The sequence below is a fragment of the Pongo abelii genome, chromosome 9 (assembly GCF_028885655.2).
Source record: "Pongo abelii isolate AG06213 chromosome 9, NHGRI_mPonAbe1-v2.0_pri, whole genome shotgun sequence".
Classification (NCBI taxonomy): domain Eukaryota; kingdom Metazoa; phylum Chordata; class Mammalia; order Primates; family Hominidae; genus Pongo; species Pongo abelii.
In genome coordinates, this window is record NC_071994.2 from 108047316 (window position 1) to 108061776 (window position 14461).

The following is a 14461-nucleotide window of genomic DNA, read 5'->3' on the forward strand; positions in this document are numbered from 1 at the left end:
AGGGATAGCCAGACTCTTTCCTTAAGTGGGTTCCTGATCCTGGGCCTCCTGACTGGGTTAGACCTTTCAACAGGGTTGCCAGACACCTCATACAGGAGAGTTCCAACAGGCATCAGGTCAGTGCTCCTCTGGGAAAAAGCTTCCAGAGGAAGGAGCAGGCAGCACTCTTTGCTGTTCTGCAGCCTCCATTGGTGATACCTAGGTGAACAGTGTCTGGAGTAGACCCTCAGCACACTGCAGCAGACCTGCAGAAGAAGGGCCTGAATGTTACAAGAAAACAAAAAACAGAAAGCAACAATAACACAGCATCAACAAAAGAGACCCTACAAAAATCCCATCCAAAGGTCAACAGCTTTAAAGATTAAAGGTAGATAAATCCACAAAGATGAGGAAAAACCAGTGCAAAACCACTGAAAATTCCAAAAGCTGGAATGCCTTTTCTCCTCAAATGATTTCAACACTTCTCCAGCAAGGGCACACAACAGGGCTGAAGCTGAGATGGATGAACTGACAGAAGTAGGCATCAGAAAGTGTGTAATGACAAACTTTGCAGAGCTAAAGGATTATATTCTAACCCAAGGCAAAGAAGCTAAGAACCATGATAAAAGATTACAGGAACTGTTTATTAGAATAACCATTTTAGAGAGGAATACAAATGACGTGATGTAGCTGAGAAACACAGCATGAGAGCTTCATGATGCAAACACAAGTATCAATAGCAGAATCAACCAGGCAGAAGAAAGAGTATCAGAGCTTGAAGACTATCTTGCTAAAATAAGGCAGGTAGAAAAGATTAGAGAAAAAAATAAAAAGCAATGAACAATACCTTCCAGAACTATGGGACTATGTAAAAAGACCAAACCTATGACTGTTTGAAGTACCTGAAAGAGATGGGGAGAATGGAGCCAAGTCAAAAAACACACTTCAGGATATCATCCAGGAAAACATCCCTAACCTAGCAAGACAGGTCAAAATTCAAATTCAGGAAATTCAGACAGCCCCAGTAAGATACTCCACAAGAAGATCAATCCCAAGACACATAATAGTCAGATTCTCCAAGGTTGAAATGAAGGGAAAAAATGTTAAGGGCAGCCAAAGAGAGAGGCCAGGTCACCTACAAAGGGAAGCCCATCAGACTAGCAGTGGAATTCTCAGCAGAAATCCTACAAGCCAGAAAAGACTGGGGACCAATATTCAACATTCATAAAGAAAATAATTTCCAACCCCGAATTTAATATCTGGCCAAACTAAGCTTCATAAGTGAAGGAGAAATAAAATCCTTTTCAGACAAGCAAATGCTGAGGGATTTTGTCACCACCAGGCTTGCCTTGAAAGATGTCCTGTAGGAAACAGTAGTCATGGAAAGGAAAATCTGTTAGCAGCCACTATAAAAACACACTAAAATACACAGGCCAATGACACTATGAAGCAACTACATTATCAAGTCTGCAAAATTAACCAGGCAACATCATGATGACAGGATCAAATTCACACATATCAATATTAAACTTAAAATAAATGGGCTAAATTCCTCAATTAAAAGACACACAATGGCAAACTGGACAAAAAGACAGGACTCATCAGTGTGCTGTATTCAAGAGACACTGTTGGTGAGAATGTAAATTAGGTCGTTGATTGTGGAAGAGTGTGTGGTGATTCATCAAAGATTTAGAACAGAAATACCATTTGACCAAGAAATACCATTACTGGGTATACACCCAGAAGAATATAAATCATTCTATTATAAAGATACATTACATGCATGCATATGTTCATTGAAGCACTAATCACAATAGCAAAGACATGAAATCAATCAAAATACCCATCAATGATAGGCTGAATAGAGAAAATGTGACACATATATACCATGGAATACAATGCAGCCATAAAAACGAATGAGATCATGTCCTTTGCAAGGACAAGAATGAAGCTGGAAGACGTTATCCCCAGCAGACTAATGCAGGAACAGAAAACCAAACCCTGCATGTTCTCACTTATAAGTGGGAGCTGAACAATAAGAACACATGGACTCAGGGAAGGGAACAACACACATGGGGGCCAGATAAGAGGATGAGGGATGCGGGAGAGCATTAAGGAAAAGAGATAATGTATGCTTGGCTTAATAACTAGGTGATGGATTGATCTGTGCAGCAAACCACCATGGCACACATTTACCTATGTAACAAACCTGCGCATCCTGCACACATATTCCAGAACTTAAAAAAAATTTAAAATAAAATGGTAGTATGAAGTTCAACATTGAAGGATTGCAAGAGGTCAGAAATTCACCTTCACTTTTAATGAGTTTGGGATTAGAAAAGGCTCATGATTGCAACTGAATTTGTAGTTTTTCCAGTTCTTCAAAATCTTCACATCACTGACTGACTGATTTAACCCCAAACTATTTCCCCTGCACAACACAGGTGCATAATTTTGCATTCAGTGCACTGTAGTGTTTCTTCAGCATCTCATACTCTGTCTGCTATTACTTTTATGTTTGTTGACTGTTATACATTCTTAAGGAGACTGTGAAATATTAGGGATCTATGGTTGAATTATTTATTCTTTCAAAGCTGTGAAAATACAATAAAGAGCACAACACATTTTGGTCACTTTATTAAATGACATTAAATAGTTTAAGTTTAAACTACTAAACAGCACTTTTAATGGTGAAAACACAGGTAGTATATTGTCATACTTGAATGCTTTTCTTTAGAAACACAATTCCAGTCCTTATATATATTACAAGACAGCCTTAAAGGAAGAAGTGACATCTTTTCTACAGTACTTAAGATACTCAATACAGAACTGAAAAGCAGTCTAACAGAAATAAAGGCAAAGAGTGGTTTTTATCTCAGCAGAAAAGTAATGGTAGATTTAAAGCAGGCAGAAAAGATAATAGGACCTAGGAACTCTATAGTTTGTGGTTCAACCTTTGGGCTCTTTCTTCGTAATGTAAATGTGCACAAAGATGATTTACTTCCTTTCACATAAACTCTGGTGTTGCGGGAAGTCAGGGACCCCGAACAGAGGGACTGGCTAAAGCCATGGCAGAAGAACATAAATTGTGAAGATTTCATGGACATTTATTTGTTCCCCAAATTAATACTTTTATAATTTCTTACGCCTGTCTTTACTGCAATCTCTGAACATAAATTGTGGAGATTTCATGGACACTTGTCACTTCTCCAATCAATATTCTTGTGACTTCCTATGCCTGTCTTTAATCTCTTAATCCCATCATCTTCGTAAGCTGAGGGTGTATGTCGCCTCAGGACCCTGTGATGATTGCGTTAACTGCACAAATTGTTTAAACAATATGAAATCTGGGCACCTTGAAAAAAGAACAGGATAACAGCGACGTTCAGGGAACAAGGGAGATAACCATTAGGTCTAGCTGCCTGAAAGCTGGGCGGAACAGAGCCATATTTCTCTACTTTCAAAAGCAAATAGGAGAAATATTGCTGAATTCTTTTTCTCAGCAAGGAACAGCCCTGAGAAAGAGAATGCGTTCCTAGGAGGAGGTCTCTAAAATGTCCGCTCTAGGGACGTCTGTCTTTTACGGTTGTGATAAGGGATGAAATAAGCCCCGCTCTCCTGTAGTGCTCCCAGGCTTATTAGGATGAGGAAATTCCCACCTAATAAATTTTGGTCAAACTGGTTGTCTGCTCTCAAACCCTGTCTCATGATAAGATGTTATCAATGACAATGCTTGCCCAAAGCTTCATTAGCAATTTTAATTTCACCCTGGTCCTGTGATCTCGCCCTGCCTCCATTTGCCTTGTGATATTTTATTACCTTGTGAAGCACGTGATCTCTGTGACCCACACCCTATTCGTACACTCCTTCCCCTTTTGAAAATCACTAACAAAAACTTGCTGGTTTTGTGGCTCAGGGGGCATCACGGAACCTGCCGACATGTGATGTCTCCCCCGGACACCGAGCTTTAAAATTTCTCTCTTTTATAGTCTTTCCCTTTATTTCTCAGACTGGCCGACACTTAGGGAAATAGATAAGTGGCCACAAAGAATTATCAGCGGTGGGTTTCCCCCAATACTCTGACAAGTAGAGGTGCCATAAAACCTACAAAGTGCTCAAAATAGGGTTTTCCTCCTTGTTTTCTACTCATTCTTAGATTATTTGTTTTCTGTTTTTTTTTTTTTTTTTTTTTCTTAAAAGGACAAACTGAGCTGTAGCCTAGGGTTTTTGTGTGGTGGATCGATTTGTACTGTTAGTGAGCAGGACTCTACAGTGTGTCACCACTGAGTCATGTCTACCCTTGTACATGTCTCAGTTTCTCTCTCTAGAGTTCTATGAACTCTGAGAGGGCTCAAAACACTGGATGATTAGCCTGATATTTATTTCCTGGACAAGCCATTTTTATAATTAATTTTTGTTGGGGATTTTCCTACAGGGCTGCTGCATATCACAAGGGGTCAACCCCCAGACACACCCAGGGGTGCCTTTTGGCTAGGAGGAGCAAATGCCCTTTCTCTTCAAAAAAAAGTTGAGAAAACTCAGTTTCTTATTAACCAGTGAAATCAACAATTCAGTTCCTCATGCAAATGTGCAAAGCGAATTAAGATTAATTTTGGGAGACAAAGCAATTGAGAGAATTCCTTGGAAAGCATCTCCAAACTATAATTAAAATCCTGAAACAACAACTTTCTAGGAGAAAAACCAGCTAAGATAAATCAAAGACCATCAACCAAAGAGAAGTCGGGGGCTCAGGAGGACTTACCAGTTCCACCAGATGAGAAGCTTGAAGTCATGTAGGCTTCAATGGGCCCTGCTGCTACCATAGCTCCATATTTGGGCAACTCCTTTGGGGTCCTGAGTCTTCTCTGAGGTGCCACATGTTTGATCACCAAATTATTGTCAATGCAAAGAGTAAAACTCTGTAAAATGTTTGAATAAATTTATTCTTAGCCAAATATGAGTGACCATGGCCCACGACACAGGCCCTCAGGAGGTCCTGAGAACATATGCCCAAGGTGGTTGGGTTACAGCTTGGTTTTATACATTTTAGGGAGGCATGAGATATCAATTAGATACATTTAAGAAATACATTCATTTGGTCCAAAAAGGTGGGACAACTCAAAGTGTGGGACTACAGGCTACAGGTAAATTTAGACATTTTCTGGTTGATAATTGGTTGAGTTTGCCTAAAGACTTAAAATCAATAGAAAGGAAACGTTCAGGTTAAGATAAAAGATTGTGGAGACCAAGGTTCTTTTGAAGTCTTGTAGTGATGGGCCTTAGAGAAAATAGATGACAAATGTTTCCTATTCAGACCTTTAAAAGGTGCTAGACTCTTAGTTAATCTCTTCAGGATTAGGAGAGCCTGGAAGAAAATGATCTAGCTATGTTAACAGAGATTCTTTACAGATGCAAATTTTCCGACACAAAGGACAACTTTGCAGGGCCATTTCAAAATATAGCAAAGAAACCTGTTTTGGGGTAAAATATTTTGACTTTCCTCCTTATCACATAATGGTATGCCAGAGGAGATTCTAAAGTCATGATACACAGGGTTAAAGAAAATCCATCTGATGAGAATTTACGGTTTGTAGGGCCTGGCTCCCCAGACCCCTTAGATAAGAATTTGGGCAAGATAAAGTCACCAGAACAAATTTGGGCAAGATAAAGTCATCAGAACAAATATCTACCAACCAGCCATCTAATTCACAGAAGCCACAATCTTGAGTACTGACAGTATGAGTTCCTTGACATTAAAAGACAGACATAAAGAAACTGAAAAATCCTGGATGCATACAGATGAAGTCAGTGGTTGAATGTCTGGTGTTCTTAAAGACCTTAGCACTCACCACCGCGGCAGGCCTGGATGAAGATCACCTTGGGTTTCTCCTTCAAACTTGGACCGTTCCTGGTATTCAACATTCGAAAAATTTCATTGACTTCTAATATATTTGGGAGTTACTCAGAGTATTTTTTCCTACAAAGGCCTTCCCAAATGCCATGAGACATGAACACCAGGAAAGTGCTGTCAGAGGTCCTGTGCTCTGGGCAATGAGCAAATGCCTTCAGCTCTGTAGTCATTTCCTAAAAGGCTCTATACCACTGATTTTGGACTGTGTAATTCACTATCATGGCACCTTAGAAATCAAATAGATAAATACATAAGGGATTTCTTAACGAATTTTATGATAAACAATGGAGTGACAAGAAAAATTTTAGTCTTAGTTTGGAGAAAAGGGAAGAAAGTGTTATAGGAAATCATCCAGAGATATAAAGAGAAGGACGCATTATTGAGTTAATAAAACACTCCCCAATTAAGTTATACCAGGCTTTTGCTGAATAATTCTTATGTTATAAGAGAACATGTAGCATCCGGCATCCTCCAATGACAAGTTTGGATTTTAGATTATGAAGAGATTATATTCCCTGGTCCTACAACTAAGCTTTCTAACATTATTTAGGAATATGAAAGCCATTACCATTGTCTCTGTGTATGATAAAACTTACTGAAGCAGTGACATTTTCTTTCACATCCACGCTATACCCCAGAGATTCTATCGGCATCTTCATATCTCTGAGATCAGCGTCACCTCTAACCCTCCCAGGAAGAATGGCATTCCTCATGGATAATGGGATTCTTCTCTGTCCAACTTTGTGTTCCTTACAGCATCATCTATGTGTGAAGCCATAAAAGAAGAAATGCATTCTTAGGAGGACAATCCTGATGTAGTCATTAACACCATTGAGTGAATTCTCTGCTAATGGAACACTTCCCAAGCTAGAGGAGATTTTTATTGGTGCAATCCAGGAATCTATATTCATATTCTAGCATCAGCATTTTCACAAATATTTTAGACAAAAACATAGAAAGGGGCAGTTTCAAGGCTGTGCCTAATAAAACACTCAGAAAACAATGTGTGAGATAAAATCTTTACAATATAAGTTTATTTCAAAAGATTCATACCCTAGGATAAATTTAATTGGAGTAGGACTTAATTAACTCTGTTAAATATGTCTTTAAAAGATGTATGTCTATTTATTTACTTATTAGACATGATAGTAAGCATTAGACATTGTTTTAATGACCTTTTGTGCCAACATTCAGGATTTCTTCTCAGTACATATCTATATGGGAAGGAAGAAGAAGAATAGTGAGTATATAAACTAGAATGAATATGAAATAAGACAATCAATGCTAAAATCAAGGTGCACAATAGATGACTTCATAGCACTAAACATTGCTTTCATAAACATATGAGGAAGAGTTTTCACAGAGGTTTATGTGAGAAAATCCCTGAGAATTTTATTTGATCACAAATTCCACACCATATGACAATGTGATGTATTTGATAAATAAATTAATGTAATCTTTGTCTGTTTCAAAATATAAATAAATGTACTAGATATTTGGAGATCCTTTTAGAAACTAAGCTATTAAAATGAGAAAATTATATTCAATTTGGAAATGGAATTTGAGAAACTCTTGTAAAATCAGCTAGGTAAACCAAAGCAGCATTAAGTGGGTTAATTTTGGAGAAGATAAGAGCTAATTAGAATGAATATTTTGGAGAAAACTGTAGAAATAATCATTAGGTGGAAAAAAATGCTTGTTTTTTTCATAGAGAAATCAGGAGAACAACACAAAAGACCTAAGATGGCTAGGCACTGTGGCTTAAGCCTGTAATTCCAGCATGTTGGGAGGCCGAGGCGGGTTCATCACCTGAGTTCCGGAGTTCAAGTCAGCCTGGGCAATATGGTGAAACCTTGTCTCTACTAAAAATACAAAAAAAAATTAGCTGGGTGAGGTGGCGAGCACCTATAATCCCAACTACTTGGGAGGCTAAGACAGGAGAATCACTACTTGAATTCGGGAGGCAGAGGTTGCAGTGAGGGGAGGTTGTGCCATTGCACTCCAGCCATAGGCAACTAGAGTGAAACTCTGTCTCAAAAAATAAAAAATACTTAAAGTAAGTTTTTGATTGTTTTGTAAGGAAGGAATAGGATATTTGGTTATCTGATCAGTGTCTCATCTCAGAAAATATTCATAAAATTCATAAAATTATCACCCTTAATAGATTCAGCAGGCCAGGTGAAGTGACTCACACCTGTAGTCTTAATACTTTGGGAGTCCAAGGTGGGAGGATTGTTTGAGCCTGGGAGTTTGAGACCAGCCTGGGAAACAAGCAAGTCCCTGTCTCTGCAAAAAATAAAAAGAAAAATTAGCTAGGCATAGTGGTGTGTGCCTATAGTTAGTTCCATCTACTTGGGATACTGAGGTCGAAGAATTGTTTGAGCCCAGAAAACCGAGGCCACAGTGAACTGCGTTCATGCCACTGCATTCCAGCCTAGACAACAGAGCATGACCATGTCTCAAAAAAAAAAAAAAAAAACAAAACAAACAAAAAAAAATCAGTAAAATAATATCTAAACTTTGTGAAAAAAATTGCTTTCCTGGCTTCACAATTTCTTTCAAATATAAAATCTTTTTATTTTAACAGAAAGAGTCACTTTTGGAAAAAAATATTTTAGAGTTGTATCCTGTTCTAGGACAAATAAAACACTGACAATTTGGTAAGCAAGAAGCTGAACTCACAAACATAAATTTTTCTAACCAAAACCCAGCATATGTTGACTGTGTTAGGACTCAATAAAACTTAGATCATGATTTTCAGGGTAGAGCACTGAAACATTTTTAAGATCTTCCTTGTCATCTGGGACATAAGTATTTCCTTTAGTACCTTGAATATTTTATGGAATAAAAACATTTATGCCCACATTTTTGTGGCAGCGACTAGCCAGACACTCTCAGTGTCTACACTGAGACCCAACAAGACACTTTTCTGTTTCCTGGGCACTCAGCTAGTCTTTGTTGCCAATGACTCTAGTAGTTAGGCATGACCATATCACTGGTTTCTAACTAGTGGAATGCAAGCACAAGTATGGGGTAAGCCTAGAAAAATCTCCTAAAGATGATCCTCCGTATTATTTCCAGTGCCACTAACTAGATGGTTATCATCACAGTTATTTTAACATTGCCATGTTGCAGATTATCAGAGCCATAGAATAGAAGAGTTCTAAGCATCTGGGTTAGAACTTGGAGAAGAGCTGTCCACTAATCAGGAATAGCAATTTTATAATTTTCATGAATGAGAAATAAGCTTTTACCATATCTGAGCCATTATAAATGTTTGACTTTGTTAAAACAACCCACATTAACACATACAGGCCTGTGTAGTCTCATTTATATCCCTAAATTATTGGAATGTTTTAATTTTAGGATAGAGATTTTTAATTACATTTTCACTTAAGATTTATGTATTCATGTGAGTGCAATAAAAACGGGAATGCTGTCTTGTTCATTTTTCTCTATCCAGTCCATAGAACATGGTATTGAATACAGTTGGCATGTGATCAATATTTTTCTAGTGGGCTAGTAGCAATAATTCTAATGAAATTATTTAGTGAAGTGTTCTTTTAACAAATATTTATCAAATGCGCAATACGAGGCAACCAACCATTAAATGAGATCATACTTAGGAATAAGTCAGACATTTTGAAATTTTATCTCAAAGCTTAAAGTCCAATGGAGAAAATTGAATTTATTTTTTAAATTACCAAAACATTTGATAAGAGTTATGGCTAAAGAATTACAGGGAACTTTAGGAAAAGGGGTTCTGAAGCATATTAGTAGAAGTGGAGAGACAGATTCAAATTTGAACAGTAGATCCATAAGCCTGACAATGGCTTGAATGTTGGAGGTGAGTTAGAAGAAAGAGCTCAAGATGAGTTTCAGGTTTCTGGTTTGAATAATTGGTGATGGTGACATCATTAACCAGGATAGGAGAAACTGAAAGAGAAGCAGCATTGGGGAAGAATGGCATGTGCAGCTGTGGGAAGGTTCAGGCAAAGGCGTCTCTGTGAGATGTGAGTGAATATGTTCGGTAGTCACTTGAATTATGAAGTCTGCCACTTAAATGGGTAAGCAGGATTTAATACACAAATTCAAATTTGTTTATACAGACATATACACAGGGATAGTGAAACTGTGAGAATAGCCTCTGTGGAAGCAGACTAGATTAAGAAGAGAAAAAAGTATATGATCAATCTATGAGAATTACCTATTACTCTCTCATCCTGGGTTTACCATATGTATTTAATATCAAGGAAGATGGGATTCAAAGAATGCTATTTCTTACCTGGGAAGGGAGAAAACACTTCTTAAGAATCTTGTATACTAAGGTCATTTCCAAAGAGTGGGCCTAAAGAAAGATTGACATTTAAATAGTCGCTTATCATCTCTGAAGAACTTTACTCCAATGTGTTGGATACTCTTCACTGATTTTTTTTTCCATATGCCTGACTGATTGATAATAAATCCTGTTCAAGATGTGTCATTTGAAACCACGCACATCACTTGGGAAACAAGAGGCTCTTCACATGAATGACTAGACAGTTATTTAACAACTAAGGCAGAATAGATGAGTATCTGTGAGTGACACCTTTGATCTCTGCTTTGTATGGTGAAAGTGGAATCAGGACATCATCAGATATGGAATCAGTAATTCTCTTGACATATGTATGTCAAGGTGGCCCCTGAGGCAACACAGGTGTCTGAAAGTAAAGTTGCCTAACTCAGTGCTGACTTTGGCTTTGAAGAAAACTATGAGGGGGAGAAGGCGTCTGTGTTTGGACCCCTAGTTTTGCTAAGATTTGTCACAGCAAAGGGGTTAGGTGAACAATCGGCCAAACCAGGAGGAATGAACCCAAGTTCCAAGCTTGAGATGAATCAGTGACATGTCAGAGGAATCCATTTAGAACTTGGGAGGAATGGGGGTCAGAGACATGCTGGAACTCACAAGTTCTTTTAATCTCCTTAAATTGAAGGAGAAGGTTAATAAGAATGTGTTCTTCATCCTAGAATGATAGATATTTGTGCAAAGTCAATAATATTCCCTTAACATGTTTCTGAAATTTTTTCAAATTTATTTCTTACTGATATTAATAATCTCCCCTCTAGTGAACTAGTGAAATTTCCATGGTCCAGAGGGACTCATGACACATATGTTAGATCATTTTATAAGTTGAATGTTGCGATGTACATGAAGGTTACAGGCAAATACACTGTCAACTTTACTATGTGAATTTCTTGTCCCAACCATTATCTATTCTCTATACTATGTCCTCTATTCTCTACCTAGATCTCTATGCCCTATACTATAACACTGCGAGCAAAGTGGAAAAAAAATAATAATAATAATATGGAGTTAACATTTATTACTCAGTTCTTTTAGGGCTATCATTATCACTCATGGTTTGCAATATTGTACTAGCACTTAACCTGTCCCCTTATATCCACTCTTGCTGGGCTAGAGTCCATTCCCCACAGAGCTCCCAGAGTGATTCTTTAAACATGAAAATTTTATCACTTCATTGCTTACAGCCCTCCAGAATTTCTTATTACTATTAGTATGAAGGAACATACAAGGCCTCAGATATTCTGGTCCCTCCCTCACCCCCCAGCTTCCCTGTTGGCATCTCTCCTGACGCTGTGTTCCAGCTACTAAGCCCTCTCTCTGAAGCTCTGTTTTGTCTGCAAGTTCCCCATACACACTGCTTCTCTTGTCTAGAATGTTCCTCTTTTACCCTTGATTTGCACTCCTTTGTTTTTCAAATGTGAGCATAAATGTTTCTTTAAAGGTTTTTATCACAGTGGACAAATCATTATTTATTCCTCCTACATTGTGCCTGCATTTTTTCTCTCAATTAATGTCTGCCTTTATGGCCTGACTGTAAATACCATAAGGTTTAGTAATCATGTCTCCTTTAATTGTGCATCATATGTCCTGCATCTAGCCTAGTCTTAGCACACAACTACATGTACAAAACGAAAAATAAGAAAAGGAATTTGCATATTAGACTGTATTTCCGCAACTAAACTGAACAATCCTTCAGAATATGTATCAGGCTTCATATGCAGTTTTAACTTCCTTTAACAGCTATAAGTATAGAACTCTTCTTTCAGATAAGTTCTAGAAAATATATGATGGGTAATAAGACAGAGGATAACTGGGGAAGCTATCTGAGTAGGGAACTAGAAGAAATATGTTTAGCCAGAGCAGAGAACAAATGCAAAGTTTTGCTGTGTATGTAATTATTTTGTTTAGTTTTCATCAAGCAACTAAGCAGATAGTGATGCCATCATCAAACTGGGAAAGAATGGGCTTAATAAGCTTGTTTTGGAAGGACTCAGAGAAAGAAAAAGTAATGAGAAATCAGAAATTTTATTTTAAATTCCTTAAATTTGAGCTACCAATTAGATATGCAAGGAGACAGGTACAGTAGAAAATTTTATGTATGAAACAGGAACTTGATTTTTATAGGGTTCTATATAGTCTCATGGTTCTTGTGAAGGGTCAAAGAACTTAGACTAATACTAGACACCCAACAAGTCTTTGATGTTAAAGTGGTTTAAGTAGCCTAGAAAATGCTGTTATTAGTAATTGACTAGAATAGTTCTAAGGAAAAAAAGGAGTACTCAAACTATAAACACAGAAATTATATTACTTGATTTCTTTTTTACATGAATAAAGGACACCTTTATTTTCACCTTTTGAAAATATTTGGGTAGCTAAAACATAAATTCTACTCTTTATGCCTTTCAAGGAAGTATATAACATAGATAAGAGTACTAGTTTCCGTAAGAAATTTATTAGTGAGCAAATGGCACATATAAGATGCGTTTTGTATGTGTCCCCAAACATGTGACCATTACTTGGTTTATTTTACACCTATATAGTTTGAAATATTCAACATTTATTGCACCTATTGTATTGAATTTAAAAAAGAGTATGTGCCACTCTACTCTTTTTAAAGAGCACTTACATAAATTTAAACGTATCTAATTTTTCCATTATTTCCCCCATAGTGCACAAAATTTAACTAAAAAATATTTGTTTTTATTAAAGTTATTCTGAGCCAAATCAGAAAAAAAGCCAAAGGATGCAAAATACATATTTTTGCTTGTCTTGTTTTAATTTTTGCATCATTTTTTTCCCGTAATTACATTCAACACTTATAAAATGGTTTTGTGGGAACTAATTCCATCATGAAAACTTTGTAAGTATGCCATGCTCCACACTTCCATTTAGGGTTTCGTTCTTTATAAAAAGTGTATGGCCTTAAAGTGCAAAAATACAGAGCTATTTATAGGATACTTAATATCCCAAACAAGTTAAACTATATGTAAGACTAATTAGAGTCTTTGGCAGAAACCAATATTTGTGTCTTAGACTCCAGAAACATCTGTCTCAGCCTTGTTCAGTGCCAAGGAAAAATTCAACATACTGTTATTGACCCATAAATTCTACATCAAAATGAACTATGATTCTCTCACAGATTTAGAAGCCTCAAAAATTACATCTCATAATTTGCATATCAGTAGGATATGCAAAAATATGTATTTTGCATCCTTTGGCTTTTTTTCTGATTTGGCTCAGAATAACTTTAATAAAAACAAATATTTTTTAGTTAAATTTTGTGCACTATGGGGGGAATAATGGAAAAATTAGATACATTTAAATTTATGTAAGTGCTCTTTAAATTTATGTAAGTGCTCAGTTACTGCCACAATACTGCCGTATAACAAATGATCTCAAAATTTCAGTGACAAATTTCACTAAGCTCATTTTGCACCTGTGGGTATACAATTCAGCTGCAGGAACCTCTTACTTCCCTTGTGGGTCATCTCAGTGCGTCTTTTCCATAATTCTCATCCTCCATTAGGTCTGGTAGGTTTCTGTCATAGCAACTGCAGAAGCTGAGATGACAAGCCTAATCAGTTAAAGATATTTGAAGCCTCTGCTTGGATTAATAAATTGGTCATTTCAACTGCAAAGAAGTTGCTATGGAAGATGTAAAACATGTTACTCAGGACAATTTACTAATCCTCTATGTCCTGAAGATTTCTCTAATGAATTGAATCCAAATATTTCCCTCCATTTGATCTCCTGTAGCAAATATTGATTAAGCCATTAATAAAATGATGCTTTATATTCTTTCCTATACGGTAGATACTTTCTGACATGCAATTTTTTTCTGAAGTTCAAAAGCACTATGAAAGCATGTACTAGAGATTTTTGTCAATTTGTATAACAGATGTTCAGCACAATGCCTTAAATAAATTATTGTTTTTAATAATGGACACAATATAGAGGGTAAAAAAGCATTTTTTAAAAAAAGAATCAGACAATTTTGGTTTGAGTTCTATTTATCAGTAGGATATCAATCAAAATACATAGGCTGCAAATATCACCAGGTTTACTATTAACTTTCTGCCTAATGTAGTCAACAGGGAGCTCTGATCATTGTGGCTTTTTAGAGAACTGGAATGATGGAAGATCCGTTTTGACACATGGCTTTACCATGGCAGAGAAATGGTAAATAACAAATGGTGTTCTGGTTTCCAACCCATTATCTCAAATGG

General features: G+C 36.8%; 1 long non-coding RNA gene across 4 annotated transcripts in view; it reads left to right on the plus strand.

The window, feature by feature from the left end:
* LOC103891898 (uncharacterized) overlaps window positions 1–14461 on the plus strand; it is a 67767-nt gene that overhangs the window by 5931 nt on the left and 47375 nt on the right. The window lies entirely within an intron of this gene.